Source organism: Lathyrus oleraceus, chromosome 4, assembly GCF_024323335.1.
Source record: "Lathyrus oleraceus cultivar Zhongwan6 chromosome 4, CAAS_Psat_ZW6_1.0, whole genome shotgun sequence".
NCBI classification, from domain to species: Eukaryota; Viridiplantae; Streptophyta; class Magnoliopsida; order Fabales; family Fabaceae; genus Lathyrus; species Lathyrus oleraceus.
This window is the reverse complement of record NC_066582.1, coordinates 70550696-70571861: the sequence shown is the minus strand read 5'-3', so window position 1 is coordinate 70571861 and position 21166 is coordinate 70550696. Positions and strand designations below refer to the sequence as shown.

The 21166-nt window shown below is 37.7% G+C and overlaps 1 non-coding gene across 1 annotated transcript; it reads right to left on the bottom strand.

Annotated features, from left to right (window-relative positions):
- Positions 1-20664: 20664 nt before the first annotated feature.
- LOC127077356 (small nucleolar RNA R71) lies at positions 20665-20771 on the bottom strand. Its single transcript, XR_007787187.1, has one exon. It is a non-coding gene; the product is annotated as a small nucleolar RNA R71 (small nucleolar RNA).
- Positions 20772-21166: the final 395 nt, after the last annotated feature.

Here is a 21166-nt window from a genome sequence, read left to right as displayed (position 1 = left end):
TCTTTGCGGTTTTTCTACAAACCAGTAGTCATAAACCCTGTTCTCTCCTTGCAGAGTTAACTTTGTTGTTCATCCCAACCGATGACAATTCCCTCTTTGTGGATATCTTCATCTAGTTCTTGATGTTGATTTTCCTTTGCTTGGATAAGTTGCTCAAATCAGCACTTATATCCCCAGCAAGTCTTTTGCGGATAATTGCCGTATGCTAGCAATTTTATCCCCAGCGGGTCCTTTCACCTTTTGTCAGTGATTGTGTTCCCCGGATCATTGATTTTCATCAATGCATCCCAGCGAGTCTTCTTGCATTTACCCTCTTATTGGTAATGTCTGTTGCTCCCTTTGACTGGTCATCATTATATACCTAATTTGGTATCCCGGTGCCTTTCTTTTCGGATTTTATCCTACAAACAATCTACAACCCGGTTCAGGATAATCTTCCATGTGAGTATTCTATCCACGTTCTGACGGTAATGGATATTATATCTCGTTCACTCTCGAGTCAATCTTTGATTGTTTTCTCCGCAGAGTCAGATTCGTATTCCTCGTGGAATCGAATGCCCATCCTATAAACAAGTCTGCTGTTCTAGCTTTCTTCAGGGTGATGAGTGTTTTGGAACACAAACCAATTCACGTTTTCGGATTTTTTCCTATAAACAACCTACGACCCGGTTAAGGATAATCTTCCATTCGAGTATATTATTCACGGTCTGCCGGTAATGAATAATATATCTCATGCGCTCTTTGGTTGGGTCCTTTGTTTGTTTCCCCAACTGAGTAAGATTTGTATTCTTTACAGAATCAAATATCCATCCTATAAACAAGTTTGCTTTCGCTCTCTTCAGGATGATGAGTGTTTTGGAACACACACCAGTTCACGTCTTTGGTCGGTCACCTGTTACATACCTACAACCCGGTATCCTTGGTGTTCCTTCCTGATTTTTGTTACCCTTATACCGGTAACATCTTCATTTCTTTGGTGCTTCTTCAGTGGAGTTCCCTGTTGCTTTCCCAGGAGAGTCTCTTTGTTAGACATTCCCCTGAGGAGTTTCCTTTGGTGATTTTTACCCCTTTGCTATATGGGTGTTTATTCCCTAGTATATGCATTTCCCGGCAGGGAGGTTCTATGTGAATCTTTTCCTGGTCCGAGTCCGGATTTTTATCCGAAGTATCCTTTATGGATAGTTGAGTCAGCTTATGTCTTTCCAATGGATTTATGTTCCTCTGGAACTCTTTATTCCCCGGTGTGAGTCCTTTGCTTCCCCAGCAAGTTCTCCAGTCCGATATCTGTTATCCCCAATCGGAGTCGTGTCTAATTCACGCTATGTCAGTTTTGTCATTTCCCTAATCAGAGTCGTGTCCTGCTCACGCATTCTTTTTCTTACTATCCCCTAAAAAAGGAGTCCCAATAAGAGTCTTATTAGAGTCTCTGTTCCTGGTGAGTGTATTACTCCGATGGATCGTCTTTTCTTCTGTGCGAATCATATAGTCTCCACAGAATTTGCTGTTGCATGCATACATCTGCATCATGAGGTCTCTTAGGGACCAAAATTCGTCTCATTACTATTATTTAAGCCCATTCTACCGTGTCGAGATGAAGATTTCTAAACTTCACTTCTCCGGCTAGAATGACCTTAAATAGGGGCATCTGTAAGACCCCAATTTTGGCCCTAAGATCCCTCATGGCCCATATCATATCATATCATGGCCTCAAGGATCATTGCATACCCTAGCTACCCTCCTAGTGGGTGGGATACCTTGTGAGTGTGGTTCTTGATCACCAAGCATGTATTGCACTTGTATATCATTGCTTTTCATATGTTTACTAACCAAATGTACAAAAATATTGTCATCTAACCTTGTTGCTTGCAGATGAAGCAATCATCAGTCAAACAGTCAAATCAGGCCTTGAGCAATTGATGGTGACCATTCTTGAAGAATTTGGACACCATGATCATTTAAAAAAGAGTTCATATAACTTGTGATATCATTTGGAATCAAGATCTCATCTGAAAGAGGCTTGGAATTCATCAGAACATGGCCCAGTCAACCAAAAGTCAACAAAAGTCAACTGTGGTCAACTGTGCATTTAATCAGTGATTTGTTGATTGGAAATGGTTGAAAATGTCTCATTCATGTCCCTATAAACTTCATTTGGCATTTCAAAGGTCAAGGTTGAAGGAATTGAGCTCAGATAGAAAGTTTCCCAAAGTGGCAAGTGGACCTGCAATCTCAGCTGCCCAAAATGGAAAGTTTTTCCCCTCAAAATAAAGTCATGATACAAGCTTCAAATCAAAATTTATCCAACAGGAAAGTTGAAGATCTTGATCTCACCTTTCCAAAAAGTCCAAGAACTCAAAAATCCAATGTGTGGTTTGCAAGATATGGTCAGATGAACTTCAAAAAAGACCCGTAATCGGGAGGGCATAACTACCACATGGTTTATCCAAATTACAAATTCTTTATATGCACAAACTCCATTTAATGTGTACTTCAAAGTTGCATAATTGGATTTTTGGGAAAAGGCTCCGTGCAAAAGGCCATTTTTGAAGTGAACTAATTAGAGGGAGGGGCAAAATGGTCCGAAGTGAGAAATATTGAGGAATTGAAAAAAAGGCCAATGCAGCTAGCTTCCAAATGCTGTTTGTGATGGTTCCCAATTGAAAAATCCTGCTGGAAATATTTCTAGGCATAAAAAGCAAAAGAATGGAAAATGCACATAAGCTTTAGTCTTCACTAATCCAAATTTCACTAATCATAATTATAATTGGATTAAGGGTACAATATATATAGTTAATCTAATAGAATTTAGGAGGATCTAATCACAATTTCACAAACTTCTTCACAATCACTCTTCACAGCATAACAGAATTACTCCATTTTTCTCCCATTCTCTATCGCTTTTTCACTTGGCACATTGAAAATTTTTTCAACCTTTCATCAACATTTTTCTTCAATTTCCAGGCTAATACTTGATGGATTCGTGATTGGTATGTATTGTGGAGTTTCTGTTTGCAGGTAAAATCAAGAATCATTCACGAACCGCAACTGTTGCGAAACCTACATCTTCCAATAGCAGCCACCGATTCTTGCTGATTCGGACATCCTGGAGCTGAAATCGCCTCATCATTCACTCGCCACAACACGATTCCTCACCTGTTTCTGTACATCGAGCTCAAAACCACGCCGAATCCATCACTGCTCATCAAGAAAGGTCGGAAATCGAAACTAATAATCGGTCAAATTGAGTTAGGGATGTTGTAGATTATGCTGTGTAGAGTGTATATCAACTTGTAGAATTAGAAATTGTTGGAAATTGGTTGAGTTATTGTAGATTTAGGTTTCGTCGCGATCTCCTTTTTCCTTCGATTCGCCCTGTGTGTTGATTTATAGATGAATTTGATTCCATATTCGTGTTCCTGGTGAAAAACCGGTTCGACCGGTATATAGTTTACGCATTTCCGTTGCGATTGGCCAAAACCTGGAATCCGGAAGCGAAGAACACTGAAGAAGGCGATGAACATCCAAAGTTTCTGGAAAATTAACGCGGTAGATCCGTCATGAGCGCGTTTTCAATTCATTTTCTTGTTTCTCAACGCCAGGCCCTATCACAAGCCGCCACGTCATTTAATGGCACGGCAGCGTTTTGATTCAGGACGCGTTAATTACCAGCTGTGCCGTTATCATTCAATTAACTTAATAAATCCAAATAATTCTAAATAAATGTTAAATAAATATTTTAAAAACTTGGAAAAATCATACAATCATCAATTCTAATCCAAAAAATGCAAGGATTTTTTTGTTGATCTTTAATTTTTCTCTATTATTTTATAAAAATCAAAAATAAATAGTGCTTGGAAAAAATATTAATTGACATAGAGATACTTTTGATGTGTACATATTTCCATATGAGTTACCATTTTAATTATAGAAACCACATGCTATATCCAAATTAAATGAAAATTGAGACATTTATTCTTGACATCCTTCTGGATTTTTTGACATAGGTTTGGGAATTTTTTAGCCTATGGTTTATTATACATGAATTATTGAAATTGGATATGTATATATGTGACATAGTTTGATAGGCTATATTCCCCAAATATTTTCCTATGCTTCCCATTGGCCAATGGCCCTAATTGTTTGCAGGAAGTTTATTTGACATGTTAGCTATCATTGATAATTTTTGTGGATTTTTACAATCCATTTTCGATTTGATTCATATTTTTTTCTTGCTGCCTAGCATGTTAGAATTCCATTGGTGTAACCTTTAGCATTTATATTGCCATATCCTCATAATTAATCCAATGGACATGAAACTTTGTAGGATAGTTCTTAACATGTTAAGGTAGCTTTTGGCTTTGGTCCCATGAATTTTGAAGGTAACAATTGCTGTTTACCATTAGATTGAAGTGGATGCATAATTGTAGGCTTCATTTGATGTTGTTTTTGCATGCTTTGTCATGTTGATTTAATTCCTATTGATCTACTAGTCCAAATGACTTGAAAATTAACATGTGGCTTGCTGAATGTCTTCTGATTAGAATGTAATTTTTGTGGATTTTTTGGTGCCATTTTGGCATTTATTTGAATGTGATCTTGATGGTTGTTTGTATGAGACTCAACTTTGCACTTTTTGCCTTCTAGGTTGCATGAATTAAAATAGGAACATAGTTTGAATATGGGACCAATTGGGATCCCTTTGTATTTGATATTACTTGGTTTTCATCATGAATTGGCTGCTGTTTTAGGATTTTTCCATCCTTTTGACCCTAGGCTAGTCCTAGTGGTCATGCTACTTACATTTGAAGTTAATTGTGCCTTTTCAGGTTAAGGAGTTAATGATTAAGGAATTTGCTCCACATTATGGATTGTGTTACTTGACACATATGACTAATGTATTTGTTTTGTAGGATGTTTGAACTTGGTTCATGTGAGCCTTGTGCTATGCACATCATTATTTGTATAATTGTACTTTGTTAATTGATTCTTATGTTGTTATCTGTTTATGAATGGGATGCTGATTTTATTGGATTGTTTCCAGGTACCCTTTAGTCGCTCAGTTCTCTTAAGAACTTGTGTTGCTTTGCTTAAATAGCAACTTGCATTGAGGTATAAAACCTTCTTCTTCATGTAGTCTGGAGACCCGGTCCGTTATTTGACCGGGCAAATTGTCTGAAGTCCTCCTTAAGAGGCATTGATTGTGTATGTTTATATTTGTCCCAAGCAGGAAAAGTCCTCATTTGAGGCAATTGGTGGAAGGTAGAGATAAGTAGCCTATCTCCCACTATTCAGTGAGTCTTCTCATTGCTCCCATTACATGGTTGTAGCGTTGAGATCCATACCCAAGATCCATCGAGTCCAATTGGGGAAAGAGTTCCATCTTTCTGAACTCCCCCACATTCTTATATTTACATGCTCTCTCGGACCTGAGATAGAAGCAATGAGGCACACCCCTCACATCCTTTCATCTGCTTCACCTGAGCCCCTCAATGGCCAGGTTAAGAGCGACACTTACCTCTTACAGTGGACTTTCATAGTCAAACCCTTTTGCTTGAGCCTCATGAATGGTTATAGCGTGTGCTACTTGAATTTATGTGATTGATTACTTGATTCATTTATACTATCATTGATTGCCATTGTGCATTTACTATCATTGATTGCCATTGTGCATTTACTATCATTCATTGCTCCTTGTAGCATGTCCATACCTATGTGATTTGTTTGATTACCCATTGAGGAACCAGTTATAAGTCCCTGTGAGTTGGCATCTGTTCCCATGACATGGAAGGGGTAGAGCGTAAGACCTCATTGGTCATATCCATTGCCTAGTGCATTCACTTGTGTATGTGAGGATTCATTGTAAGTCCCTGTGATGTGGCATTTGTTTTCCTAGGATCATACTGTGGAGGTTAACATGAGTCCAGATAGATTGGCAGTTGACTTCCCTGTTTTGTTTTTTGTTTTATTCTGATGGAGATTAGTGTAAGTCCATAGAGTGGCTTCTGATATCCTTACTTGTTTTAGGAGACAGGTATAAGACCATTGAGTGGCATCCAGTATCCGCTTTTATTTACTTTCATCTGTTACCATGTTTATTGCTCATTTGTAGCCTATTCCTAAGGACCCTCTTGAATCATCTTCTATATGATTTCAAGAGGCGGACCCTTCTAAGAAGTTTTACATTCCACCATTATCCATTCATCCCATTGTGTCCTACCTTTTCACACATGTTTTAAAAAAACTTGAAATAAGTGTTGTGCAAACATTCTCACCTTCTTTCCAAATTAGAAACTTGGACCTTAAGTCCATGGTTTTCCAAACTTCATTTTGTAAATACTTCATTTTGAATTGACTTTAATCATACTTTGACCACATTTTGTAAATAATCCCAAATCAACTAACTTCACTCATTCAAATGATTTTGTGGCTTTGTCCATGTTTGTTAAGTTTTCATACATTAGCTATAGGTTTGATTTACCCTAGTTGGTTGATATTAATCTCACCTATTTGTCCTTAGTAGATGAATTGTAAGTCTTCCTTGCCTATTATAGGGTTAACCCCTCTCTGGCAAGTTGAAGCCTTTCTCACATGGTGGACTAGTTGTTATATAAGGTTGAGTTTTCTCCCATGGGTAACGTAAGACCTTTGAGCTTTTGTTTTAAAATTGAATCCACTAACTTTTGGAAGTTTTTAGCCGAACTACGGCGTTTTGATCCTTACCTTTGATGGAAGGTACGTAGGCAACGGGTTCATCCGTTCAAACACAAAAATAATTAACATGTACATTCTTTTCTCATCATCCCACTCATGTTTGCACAATATGTCAAAACAAATAATAATTTCAAACAACAAGTGTGAAAAGGGCTCCCTAGGAGTACCTAGGACGCATTGGGTGCCTAACACCTTCCCTCTGCGTAATTTACCCCTTACCCCGATCTCTGATCTTTTCATTAGTTTTCTACGTGTAAAACTTCTTAGGTTTTTGTTCGCTTTTTAACCAGTCCTTAGGATAAATAAAAGTGCGGTGGCGACTCTATGTTATTGTATACATTGCTTATGATTTAATTGATAGATCATATAGCGACGAATACACCGCTACAAACACAAAACACACTTTCTGGCAAAACGCAACAGTGTTAACCGGTTAACGCCCTGGGTTAACCGGTTAACGCAGCACAAACAGCAATATCTCAGCAATCACAACAGTGTTAACCGGTTAACACCCTGGGTTAACCGGTTAACGCAGACAAAACATCAATTTTACACCATACAACACAGTGTTAACCGGTTAACACCCTGGGTTAACCGGTTAACGCAAGACAGAAAGCTGTTCCTGCGCTAACACAAGGCAGAATGCAGAATTCTCCGCATTTTCCGCCGTTGGAGGACTTCCGGACCTCCGATTCGAATTCCGTAAAAAGCTATACGTTCGGGAAAACACTACCCATCCAATTACCGATTCAAATTTCAGTTTTAACACAGTTTATTCATCATAATTTTTCAGCATTCAACAATCCCAATTAGGGTCAATTCAACGGTTTATCACTACCCATTACATGCTAACCCATAATACCCATTAAACAACGATAAACCCCCCTTACCTGAGTTAATCCGGCAATCTCTAAGCTCCAAGCTTTTCTCTTCTCCAATCTTCTTCCTCTTGCTCTGCCTCTTTGCCCTTTCTCCTCTTTCTCAATCGATTCTCTGTTTCACGTGAAAACTTTCTTTTCCAAATGAGACTCTTTTTTCCTTATTTCACACTTATATATTTTCCAATAATTATTATTCCAAAACAATAATAATAATAATAATCCAATAATTCCAATTATTTAATTAAATTAATAAATATAATATTAATTTAAATCAAATAATTATCTTATTTTTATTGGGGTGTTACAACTCTCCCCCACTAAAAGAGTTTTCGTCCTCGAAAACATACCTCAAGCGAATAACTTAGGATAAGACTCCTTCATCTGACTCTCAAGTTCCCAAGTCACATTGCCACCTGCTGGTCCTCCCCAAGCTACCTTCACCAAGGCAATCTCTTTACCCCGCAACTGCTTCAACTCTCGATCCTCGATCCTCATAGGTGATGTTTCAACAGTCAGGTTATCTCTCACCTGTACATCATCTACTTGGACTACATGCGACGGATCATGAATGTACCTCCTCAACTGAGACACATGAAAAACCTCATGCAAATTTGCAAGTGACGGCGGTAAAGCGATACGATAGGCTACTTCCCCTATCCTCTCCAAAATCTGATAAGGACCAATAAATCGAGGTGTCAACTTCTTCGACTTCAAAGCTCGACCAACTCCAGTTATCGGAGTAACACGGAGAAACACATGATCCCCCTCTTAAAACTCAAGTGACTTCCTTCTCTTGTCGTGATAACTCTTCTGACGACTCTGAGCAATTCTCATCTTCTCCTGAATCATCTTAATCTTTTCCGTAGTCTGTTGAACAATCTCCGGTCCAACCACAGCACTCTCACCGGACTCATACCAACATAAAGGCGTCCGACATCTCCTACCATACAAAGCTTCAAACGGTGCCATACCAATGCTCGAATGAAAACTATTGTTGTAGGTAAACTCAATCAAAGGTAAGTAACAATCCCAAGCACCTCCCTTTTCCAAAACACAAGCCCTCAAAAGATCCTCTAGTGACTGAATCGTCCTCTCAGTCTGACCATCAGTCTGCGGATGATATGCAGAACTCAATCTCAGCTTAGTTCCCAAAGCCCTCTGCAAACCTTCCCAGAACTTCGATGTAAATCTAGGATCTCTGTCCGAAACAATACTCGACGGAATACCATGCAAACTTACAATCTTCTCAATATACAACTCAGCTAATCTCTCTAACGGATAATCCATTCTGATCGGAATGAAATGAGTCGATTTCGTCAATCTGTCAACAATCACCCAGATAGCTTCAAAATTCTTACTTGTTCTCGGTAACCCAGAAACAAAATCCATACTGATACTATCCCACTTCCACTCTGGAATAGCCAACGGTTGCATTAGCCCAGACGGCTTCTGATGCTCAATCTTTGACTTCTGACAAGTCAAACAAGAGTAAACAAAACTCGCAATTTCTCTTTTCATTCCCGGCCACCAAAATAACCTTTTCAAATCATGATACATCTTCGTAGCTCCAGGATGAATACTCAGGCCACTACGATGTCCTTCCTCAAGAATACTCTTCTTAAGTTCGGTAATATCCGGAATACACACCCGATTACCAAATTTCAAAACACCATTCTCATCAACTCTGAATTCACCACCTTGACCCTGATTCACTAGAGTCAACTTATCAACCAAAAGCACATCGGATTTCTGACCCTCTCTAATTTCATCCAGAATACCACTCGTTAACTTCAACATTCCCAATTTAACACTATTGTGAGTACTCTCACACACCAAACTCAAGTCTCTAAACTGTTCAATTAAATCCAATTCTTTAACCATTAACATAGACATATGTAATGATTTCCGACTCAATGCATCAGCCACTACGTTTGCTTTACCCGGATGGTAATTCAAACCAAAGTCATAATCCTTCAGAAACTCTAACCATCTCCTCTGTCTCATATTCAGCTCTTTCTGATCGAACAAATACTTTAAACTTTTATGGTCACTGAAAACCTCAAATCTTGACCCGTACAAGTAATGCCTCCATAGCTTCAGAACAAATACCACAGCTGCCAATTCTAAATCGTGTGTCGGATAGTTCCTCTCATGAACCCTCAGTTGTCTCGAAGCATAAGCTATAACCTGCTTATTCTGCATCAAAACACCACCCAAGCCCAACAATGAAGCATCACAATACACCTCAAATGGTTCCGACGGACTCGGTAATATCAGAATAGGAGCAGTAGTTAATCTTCTCTTTAACTCTTGGAAACCTTCTTCACATTTTGAGTCCCAAACAAACGCTTGCCCCTTTCTAGTCAACATCGTCAACGGTAACGCCAACTTAGAAAATCCCTCAATGAATTTCCTATAATAACCAGCTAATCCAAGGAAACTTCGAATCTCAGCAACAGACTTCGGAGCTTCCCACTTAGATACCGCTTCTATCTTAGAAGGATCAACAGCAACACCACCTCTTGAAATCACATGACCAAGAAAACTAACTTCTTCTAACCAAAATTCACACTTTGACAGTTTAGCAAATAACTTCTTTTCTCGCAGAACTCCTAAAACCACTCTCAAATGCTCAGTATGCTCTTCTTCAGATTTCGAATACACCAAAATGTCATCAATAAACACCACAACAAACTTATCTAGGTACGGATGGAAAATCCTATTCATATACTCCATAAATACTCCAGGCGCATTAGTCACACCAAAAGGCATTACAGAATACTCATAATGTCCATACCTTGTTCTGAAAGCAGTCTTCTGAATATCCTCAGTTTTCACACGTATCTGATGATACCCCGATCTCAAATCTATCTTGCTGAACACACTCGCACCAACCAACTGATCCATCAAATCATCAATCCTCGGCAAAGGATACCGATTCTTGATCGTCACTTTATTCAGTTGCCTGTAGTCCACACACAACCTCATAGTACCTTCTTTCTTCTTAACCAACAACACTGGTGCACCCCACGGTGACACACTCGGACGAATAAATTTCTTATCCAACAGATCTTCCAACTGACTCTTCAATTCAGCTAACTCAACAGCAGACATACGGTACGGAGCCATCGATATCGGTCTAGTACCAGGTACCAAATCAATCGAGAACTCAACTTCACGCTCTGGCGGTAATTCATTCACTTCTTTAGGAAACACATCAGGAAAATCACACACCACGGCTAGATCGCCAATCACCAGTTTATCTTTAGCCTCCAAAGTCGCTAACAGCATAAACAACTCTGCCCCATCTGCTACTTCCTCATTCACCTGCCTTGCTGATAGAAACAAATCCTTTCCTTCCTCAATCTCAGGAAATATCACAGTCTTATCAAAATAGTTGATAGAAACTCGGTTAAACACCAACCAGTTCATACCTAAGATAACATCAATCTGCACTAGTGGAAGACACACAAGGTCTATCCCAAAGTCTCTACCAAAAATACTCAAAGGGCAATTTAAACAAATTGAAGTAGTAGTCACCGAACCCTTCGCAGGAGTATCAATCACCATACTTCCATGCATCTCAGATATCTCTAACTTAAGTTTCACAGCACAATCCAAAGATATAAAGGAATGAGTAGCACCGGTGTCAATAATAGCTACAAGAGGAAAGCCATTAATATAACACGTACCTCGGTTCAAACGATCATCTGCAAAAGTCTCAGAACCCGATAAAGCAAAGACCTTGCCTCCCGACTGGTTCTCTTTCTTCGGCTTAGGACACTGTGGACTGATATGACCCACCTCTCCACAGTTGAAGCAAGTCAGAGTCTTCAACCGGCACTCTGCAGCCAAATGACCACTTTTTCCACATTTGAAACACTTCTTCTCAGCACTGGTACACTCGTGGAAACGATGTCCAGCCTGACCACATCTATAACACTTAGCAGGGGCACTGGAGTCTCCCCCACTAGGTCTCTTCATCCCACTCTGTCTCTGGAAACCTTTGCCAGCTGCATACGGTTTCCCACGATCATTCTGATTCTTGCCTTTCCTATCAACCCTCTGCTGATAGCTCTCCGCTCTGGCCTTGGTATCCTGTTCAAAAATCCTGCAACAGTCAACCAAATCAGAAAACACTCTGATCCGCTGATATCCAATAGCCTGCTTGATCTCGGGACGTAACCCGTTCTCAAACTTCACACATTTTGAAAATTCCCCAGCAGCCTCATTATAGGGAGTGTAATACTTCGACAGCTCTGTGAACTTAGCAGCATACTCAGTAACAGACCGATTGCCCTGCTTCAATTCTAAGAACTCTATCTCTTTCTTTCCTCTAACATCCTCTGGAAAGTACTTCCTCAGGAACCTCTCTCTGAATACAGCCCAAGTGATCTCAGCATTCCCAGCAGATTCCAACTCAGTGCGGGTAGCAACCCACCAATCATCTGCTTCCTCTGACAGCATATGCGTACTGAACCTGACCTTCTGGTTATCAGCACACTCCGTCACTCGGAAGATCCTCTCGATCTCCTTCAACCACTTCTGAGCGCCATCTGGATCGTATGCTCCCTTGAACATTGGAGGATTGTTCTTCTGGAACTCACTCAGTTATTTAATTAAAACAACAAATATGTATCTATCAGAGTAAATATGCAATTAAGGGTGTCACACAATCATTTCACACCATGTTCCAAAATATCCTGTCATGCTCATTTATTTAATCAAAATAAAACATTTGCATAATACGCAGCGGATACAAACTAACAACATTCAAACCATGTAATACATTACATGTAAAGTCGTTCAACAACCAAAATGAAAACATAGTAAAACATCCCCTCCCGATGTTACATCTATCAGAGCACGACCCACTAAGGAGACTACACTAGACTCCAAGCACTAGCTTCTACTCAATCACTGCTCGTTACCTGAAAAATAGTTGTAAGGGTGAGTTCCTCAATCGATATAATAAGCATTATAAAATATCATGTCATGTTAAGTAATTTAACACATTAATCACCCTAATCACATCACACATTCAGTAACGGCACATCAACTCAAACATCATACTCCACACCAATACAACTCATATTCATACTCAGTAGCGACACAACACACGTATAATATTGGAATACATCCATTCATATTATACGCCATACATAAATTATGCAATGAGACTCCATGCATGCGGTACCGACTATTCGTGAACATATAGTTCAACTTCACCGACCAAATCCAGGTACGGCTACCAAGCTCACTAGTCCCACTCATTTGAGACCTAGTGACTCACATCACTAATTCCTCACCATGGGAATTAGCTACCACCCCAAGGGCCATGCTATGCACGCTAATTCACCTAGCATGCAAACATCAACAACAGTCCAAAATGACTAACATCACTAATTCCTCACCATGGGAATTAGCTACCACCATAAAGGCCACAATATGCATGCTAATCACCTAGCAATGCAACATCACAACAAAAATCCACAATGGACATATGTTCACACTCTAAGCCATAAAACAGTCCCTTCACAACACATGCATAACATATACGTTCACAATGTTATGCATACCATCATACATCATCAACACGTGTATCAAAACATCATATCATGTCAAATAATTCAATCACAGTATTAGCACACTCTACTAATACCTATACTGCTCAAAACAGCGGGAATAATCCCTACTATATCACACACCGATATAGGCCAACCATCACATGTACACATACATTTAAAATATTCATTTTTTCCACTTTTTAACAGTGTTAACCGGTTAACGCCCTGGGTTAACCGGTTAACGCAACACAGAACACACTTTCTGGCAAAACGCAACAGTGTTAACCGGTTAACGCCCTGGGTTAACCGGTTAACGCAGCATAAACAGCAATATCTCAGCAATCACAACAGTGTTAACCGGTTAACACCCTGGGTTAACCGGTTAACGCAGACAAAACAGCAATTTTACACCATACAACACAGTGTTAACCGGTTAACACCCTGGGTTAACCGGTTAACGCAAGACAGAAAGCTGTTCCTGCGCTAACACAAGGCAGAATGCAGAATTCTCCGCATTTTCCGCCGTTGGAGGACTTCCGGACCTCCGATTCCAATTCCGTAAAAAGCTATACGTTCGGGAAAACACTACCCATCCAATTACCGATTCAAATTTCAGTTTTAACACAGTTTATTCATCACAATTTTTCAGCATTCAACAATCCCAATTAGGGTCAATTCAACGGTTTATCACTACCCATTACATGCTAACCCATAATACCCATTAAACAACGATAAACCCCCCTTACCTGAGTTAATCCGGCAATCTCTAAGCTCCAAGCTTTTCTCTTCTCCAATCTTCTTCCTCTTGCTCTGCCTCTTTGCCCTTTCTCCTCTTTCTCAATCGCTTCTCTGTTTCACGTGAAAACTTTCTTTTCCAAATGAGACTCTTTTTTCCTTATTTCACACTTATATATTTTCCAATAATTATTATTCCAAAATAATAATAATAATAATAATCCAATAATTCCAATTATTTAATTAAATTAATAAATATAATATTAATTTAAATCAAATAATTATCTTATTTTTATTGGGGTGTTACAATACCCACCATAGGATCAGATTCCCTCTTGGAACCAGAGCACATCAAATCTCTACCATCACCATAGGTAATGCTTCACTAATCCCCCCATAATCGAAATTAGCTACTCGCAGTCGATCCATTATCATAGGATCGAGGCTCACAAATAAGAATCGAAGTTCCGATAACATGAATGCATGGACTCTCAGCATGCAACAACAACACATATACCTTGGCCCCTCTCATGACCGTGTATGCCACTAGCAACATAATCCATATAAACAACAATATGCATATACATAAAAACAAGTAACATCATCCATACAACATCACAACCATAATCATGCTTAATCGATCATTTAACAACATCATGTAAACATTTCATCATAATACAATAACCAATGTAATTAAATACTTATATTATCACGATCCATTCATCCCCTAAACAATTTCGTCAGATAGTAATTCGTGTTAGCTTTCCAATGCTTCGAACAAAACTCGATTTAGACTTACAGATCAAAAGTTATGGCCAAAATGATTTCGACCGAAAAACACGAACAACGGCTCCCGCACTGAGCGCGCCCCCTGGGTTGAGTGCGGTCGTGACAGACAAAATGCAGAATTTTATGCATTTTTCATCGTTGGAGATCTTCCGAACCTCCGATTTCAATTCCATAAAGCCCAAACGCTCAAAAAAATTACAACTCATGCAATACTCTATTTATCTCAAGTTAATTTACAATTTTAACACAATTAAATCATCAAATCATTATTTAAATATTATCCCTAAAACCTTCGAAATTATAACAATGGTGGACATAGGTTCAATCATCACAATAGAAAAATACACACATATAAGGTACACGAAAGTCATCATATAATCATCATATAACAACCACCATAACATCAAAATTCAGATTATGAATCAAAACACCCAAACCTAAGGAGGTTAGTGGTCCCTCCATCTACCCCTCATACTTTAACATCTATTAGAAAAACACACTCATCCCTTACCTGAATTCCTTGTAAAAATCTAAAGCGAAACCTTCGCTCTCTTCCTCTAAATCACCTTTAGCCTCTTACCATAACATTCCTTCTCTTTTCTCCAAGTTTCTATGTAAGATGAAATCAGACTCTTTTTCTCAATTCTTTCTTTTTCTAGTAAACATATTTCTCCCATTAGGCTTTCCTTATACTACCCTTAACTTAGCCTTGTAATTACCACTGTGCCCTCAAAATCTCTACATGCTCCATTTTTTTCTTATTATTTTATTATTCCAAAATTTATTTACTCAATTAATTAAATAAACTTCTATTTCACTATTTAATATAATAAAAATAGTTAAACATTATTTTTAATTACTAAAACAACTCTAAATTATCCTACTCACTTCCATCACCCTTTTATACCCCTAATTCAATTATACATACTCCACCAACATCCAACAATAAAATAATCATTAAAATATATAATTCTAACAAATAAATTATACTAAAATATCTAATAAAAATGGGGTGTTACAAACCCTAACCGCTCCATTTTTTTGTTCAAAATTCTCTCTCCCTCAAGGGAAAAAGGTGCGCACCCCACTCTTTCTCCAACATCGTCTTCTCACAGTGTGAAAAACTCTATTATTGCACCTTCATCTTCTCTAACCGTTTTTCAAACTTCATTAAAGGTTCAAGATTTTTTGTTCCTCAACAACTATGTCTCACTCAAATAAGGGAAAAAAGAAGGCTTCCTCCTCCATAACCTCAACAACCTGCAGCTGATGGTCCCTCAAACTAAGATGTTATTGATTTTATGACTCAAATATTTGCAAGAATGGATGAAGGTTTTTTTAGGATGGATCTCAAGTATGATTATATGAGAGAAGGATTTGGGTTCATTAGACAAGATGTGGCAAGACATTCTTCAAGGATGGATCAGTATGACGCTTTCGCTGGGGCGAAAAACCTGATCATATGAACCATGGTTGGATTCAACTATGTTTTTTATATTTTGATGTTTAAATTTTATCATCTCAAGTACTTTGTTTTAATGTCTTTGTATTATCCTAATTATGTTTTGTTTAGACTTCTTTAAATTTTATGGTGTTGAATGTTATGCTTGATGCCTTTATGCATAATTGTGTCTTGGAAATCCTTATACTCTTGAAATTTCACCCATCTTTCCCTTCTTTTTTCTAATGTCAAATGGGGTACAAATATGCATATATTGTTTGTGCTCCATTGTTTCCCTTATAGATTCATAATATTGAAGATTCACTAACTCTTGGATTAGAGGAGGGGGGGGGGGGGGGGGGGGGGGTAATCATCCCAGGGGTAGTTTTATGGAAATTTCACAAATATAAAATATGGAGTTTTCATCATAAAAAAGTGGAAGATTGTGAAGACAAAATTCTATCTGGTTATTTGTTTTAATAAAGACAAATACGTGGAAAGGAGATCAAGATGTTTGCTAAAGTCAAGATTAATAGAGTTCAAACTTCATTGGATAATTGATTTAAGAACAACTATTACTTGTGTATTAATTTACAAATATGATATTCATTGTTTATAGGCTAAGTGCTCAAGCATACTTCATCTCAATTCATTCTTTAAACATTTTGCACGAGTCCTTTTGAAATTGCATTTAACTTAGTAAAATTTCAAAATGCTTTATGTGACCATCGATTAAATGGAATATACAATCGATTGTCAATCCAATTTACAATGGAATTTTCAAATTCAAACTTGTGACAATCAATTGAATGGGATGTGCAATCGTCTGTCATAGTGAAATTTTTGATATTTTTGAATGTTATGCTTAGTGCAATTTATTGTCACTGATGAAACTTTGAAAAATTATGATTTTTCTTAATACCTTTTCATGGAACTTGTTTATTGCATATTTTCCAAATCAATGCATGATTTTTCAAGTTATTTTCTAAAACATTGCCATGATTTTCCAAGAGGTTTCTTGGTTCCGCATAATGCATATTTTTTCTCATTTCAAATTACCTTTTTCAAATATTTTCTAAATAATTCAATTTATTTTTACAACATAATTTTCCAAGGACTTCTTGCATAATTAGAGTTAAGTTCTTGAGCACTTAGAGTGAATATTTGAATTGTCATATTTGAAAGGGAAGATCAACTTTGTTAGAATTTTGTTATGTTATCAAAATTCCACTGTACATATATTTTCAAATCAAATATGTTGTAACATTGTATCAGTATTCTATAACATGTATACCAGGTTATTGGTAACAAGATTACAAAGAGAAAGTATGATTCTTTCTCTTTTTGTTTGCAATATCATAAGGTGTGGTGCCTTTGTGATTGTGTTAGAAAGTTAAAAGAGTCATGTGAATCGGCTGTAAAATTTCTAACATCATAAAATCTCTCAAGGGGTGTGAGAGGACTGGAGTAACCTTGTTTGGAAAGGGGAACTAGGATATATATATTACATTCTTTACATTTAAGCATTTATTTTTCTGCACATTACTTTCCAAGTTTATAAAAAGTTCAAGAAAAATAAGAACACACAAACTGTTGTCTAAAATCGAAAAAATACCATTAAACCTAATTCACCCCCTCTTAGATTGAACTCCAAACTTACATTTGGTATCATAGTAGGTTATATGTAACTTTCTCCAAAGATCTAGAGGATGGGTTCCGCAAACCCAATTTTTAGAAAGGGTGGTAGTAACAACAAGGGTCCTTGCTTTGTCGGAGAATACTATGGTTTTTGGAAAATCCGTATGAGAGCATATCTTGAGATACAAGGCGAAGATATTTGGGATGGTGTTGAAATTGGTCCATTGATTCCAACAACCATCATTAACAATGAAGAACAAGTAAAAGTAAAAGGCTCATGGAATGAAGATGACAAAAAGAAAGTCATATTTGAAAAAAGGAAAATAACATGCTTCAATCTGCACTTGGGATGAATTTATTTCGTGTCTCCCATTGTAAAACAATAAAAGAAATATGGGATACGTTAGAAGTCACTCAGGAAGGAACCGTTGAAATGAAAAAGTCAAAATTGAACACGTTATCTCAAAAGTATGAAATGTTCGAGATGTGGCTTGAAGAACCAATTCTTGACTTGCAGAAAGATTCACTGATAACATGAAATAATATCACATTTTTGGACTCGATTTAATTAAATTATATTATTATTTAATTCGATTTATTTCATTTTATTCGATATTACTTGGTATTCTCCTACTATTTATTTCAGGCAACATTATTTGAAGCATACGTGAAAAACAAAGAAAAGGAGGTGCAAAAAGTATGAGAAACAATTCCACTAAAGCCCGGCCCAAAATTGCCTAAGCGCTGAAGCTGTGACGAGCGCCACGCATGGTGTGACGAGCGTCACGCCCTGCTACCTTGTGTTACGAGCGTAACACATGGTGTGACGAACGTCACACTCCACTCCTATATTTTTGGCTTTTGACGCGCAACAGAGGCACGTTGAGCTTATTCTTCCGTTTGACTCGTTGAAGCGTGAAGGTTACTTACTGAAGGAATTTGTGGGAAACGGTTACAAATTGGAGTAATATAAATAGAGCCAAGGATCCAACCCTGCAGCTCTCTCGGTCTCTCTCAATTTTCCAGTTTTCGGCACTGCATTTATTTTACTGCCTTTTTAATTCTTTCAGCACTTTACTTTCCTAGCAATTTTTATTTCTTTTCTTTTCCAGTCAATCTTTCAAGCATTCAATTAATTTTCTCATAATAGTTTCTACACCGGAAACTATTGTGTAATTTTTACTGGGTCTAACCTTACGTTAGATCATAGTATTTTATTCCTTCGCCTTTGTTTTACTGTCTGATCGAAGATTGTGAAGAACAAATCCAACCGCATGTGGTGGAGTGTTCAAGATTCCTATTAATTTTTCAGGTTCTTTAATTTATTGTTTTAATTTATATATGCTCTGCACTGCTGTTTATCTATATTGTTTGCCTGATATGGTTTTATTTAAGCATGATAATTGTTTAGACTTGTTTAGCATGTCCGGCTAATTAATTTAGATATCGGTATGTAAAGTAAGCGGAATGAAGGAATCAAAACTAAGTTGGTTCAATTTTATTTAAAATTAAAGTCAATCTTTTTATGGTCTCAATTTACAGAGTTAATACCAAAGTTTTTGTACGAGAGTAAAAGACATAAAGAAGTTAAAATCAATAGAACGACGGTTTGAGTTTTTAACTGGACAGTGTAAATTGGACATTAATTCAAAATCAGGGCGAAAGCAATTTTTAGAGTTAATTAAATTCTAATCTTTTTCAAAAAGTATTTTTAAAGGTTAAATGTGAGGACGAGAGTTAAGCATTTAAGTTTAATTATATAATCTAAGTCAGCAGAGCGAGAGTTTGAGACGAGGGTGTTTAAACGGTTATTATTTTAATAAAAAGAGTTTCTATAGATTCTATTGTTTTCAAAAAGTGATTTTGGACTTAACTAATTAGTGACAGCTACGTTAATATAAAGTCATAGTCTATTCGACAGAGCGAGAGTTTGAGATAAGGCTTTTAATCAATAGTGTCTACTTAAAAGATTTATTTTAAAACCAAGAAACCAACGAAGATTTGATTCCCTAATTACGACGAACTACATACCGATATCCGCTTATTTGATATTTAATCTAGATCTTATTTTAGTTTTATTTTTTTCCCCTAATCAACAAAGTATAATCCGCCTTAGCTTTACGAAGTAACCCTAGAAAACGGTATATCGATTCGTAAGTCCCTGTGGGATCGATATCTTTTATTACTACGCGATTAGACTGTGCACTTGCAGTTAATACCCCAATAGACTCATAAAGTCGCGATCAAGTTTTTGGTGCCGTTGCCGGGGACTTTTAATTAGTCGATATCGTAACTCTTCCGTTACGCTGTAGAGACTAAGGCAATTTTTATTTTTCCCTTTTGTCTTTCGTTGATTTGTATGCCACACACTCACTCACAAGGCGAACCGTATTACTTACGAATCAACGACGTTGAACGATATCTCTGAGTCTTACGACGAATTCGAGAGTATCGTACTGCAAACAATCTTCCTCCAATCGAAATTGTTGATCTTAAAAATCTTCTTCCTTCGCCGATACCCGAGATGGCAGAACCAACTCGTGCTCTTCGAGATTATGCAGCTTCATCGCAAGATGAGCCGCATTCGAGTATTGCTCCACCCGCAATCGAAGCAAACAACTTCGAACTTAAACCTTCGCTGTTACAAGCAGTACAACAGAACCAATTTTCTGGAAATCCTACCGAGGATCCAAACCTTCATTTATCCGTATTTATCCAATACGCTGATACTGTTAAAGCTAATGGTGTCACTTCAGAGGCAATTCGACTTCGTCTTTTTCCTTTCTCGTTAAGAGATAAAGCTAGAAGATGGCTTCAGTCTCTTCCTTCCAACTCAGTCACCACATGGAATGAGTTGAAGAAAGTCTTTCTTGCCCGATATTTTTCTCGAAGCAAAACAGCTATGCTAAGAGCCCAGATAAATGGATTTAAACAGAAAGATAACGAGTCTCTCTTCGAAGCATGGGAAAGATACAAAGACATGATGAGACTTTGTCCACACCATGGTTTAGAGGACTGGTTAGTAATTCATACCTTCTATAATGGTCTCTTGTACAACACGAGACTAACCATAGACGCCGCCGCAGGTGGTGCGCTTATGGACAAACCTTACGCTGATGCTTATCAACTTATTGAGAGCATGGCCCAAAACCATTATCAGTGGGGAAGCGACTGAACAATGGTAGAAAAACCTCAAACGAAAACTGGCATGTACGAGATAAGTAGCCTTGATCATGTTAATGCAAAAGTGGATGCTCTTGCCCAGAAAATTGAAAGTTTAAATGTATCACCTCCAGCCACCGTGGTTGTCGTGACTCAAAATTGCGAAGTCTGTGGAATCCAAGGTCACACTCCTACAGATTGTCAACTCCTAACAGGAATCCAAGCAGAGCAGGTGAAATATG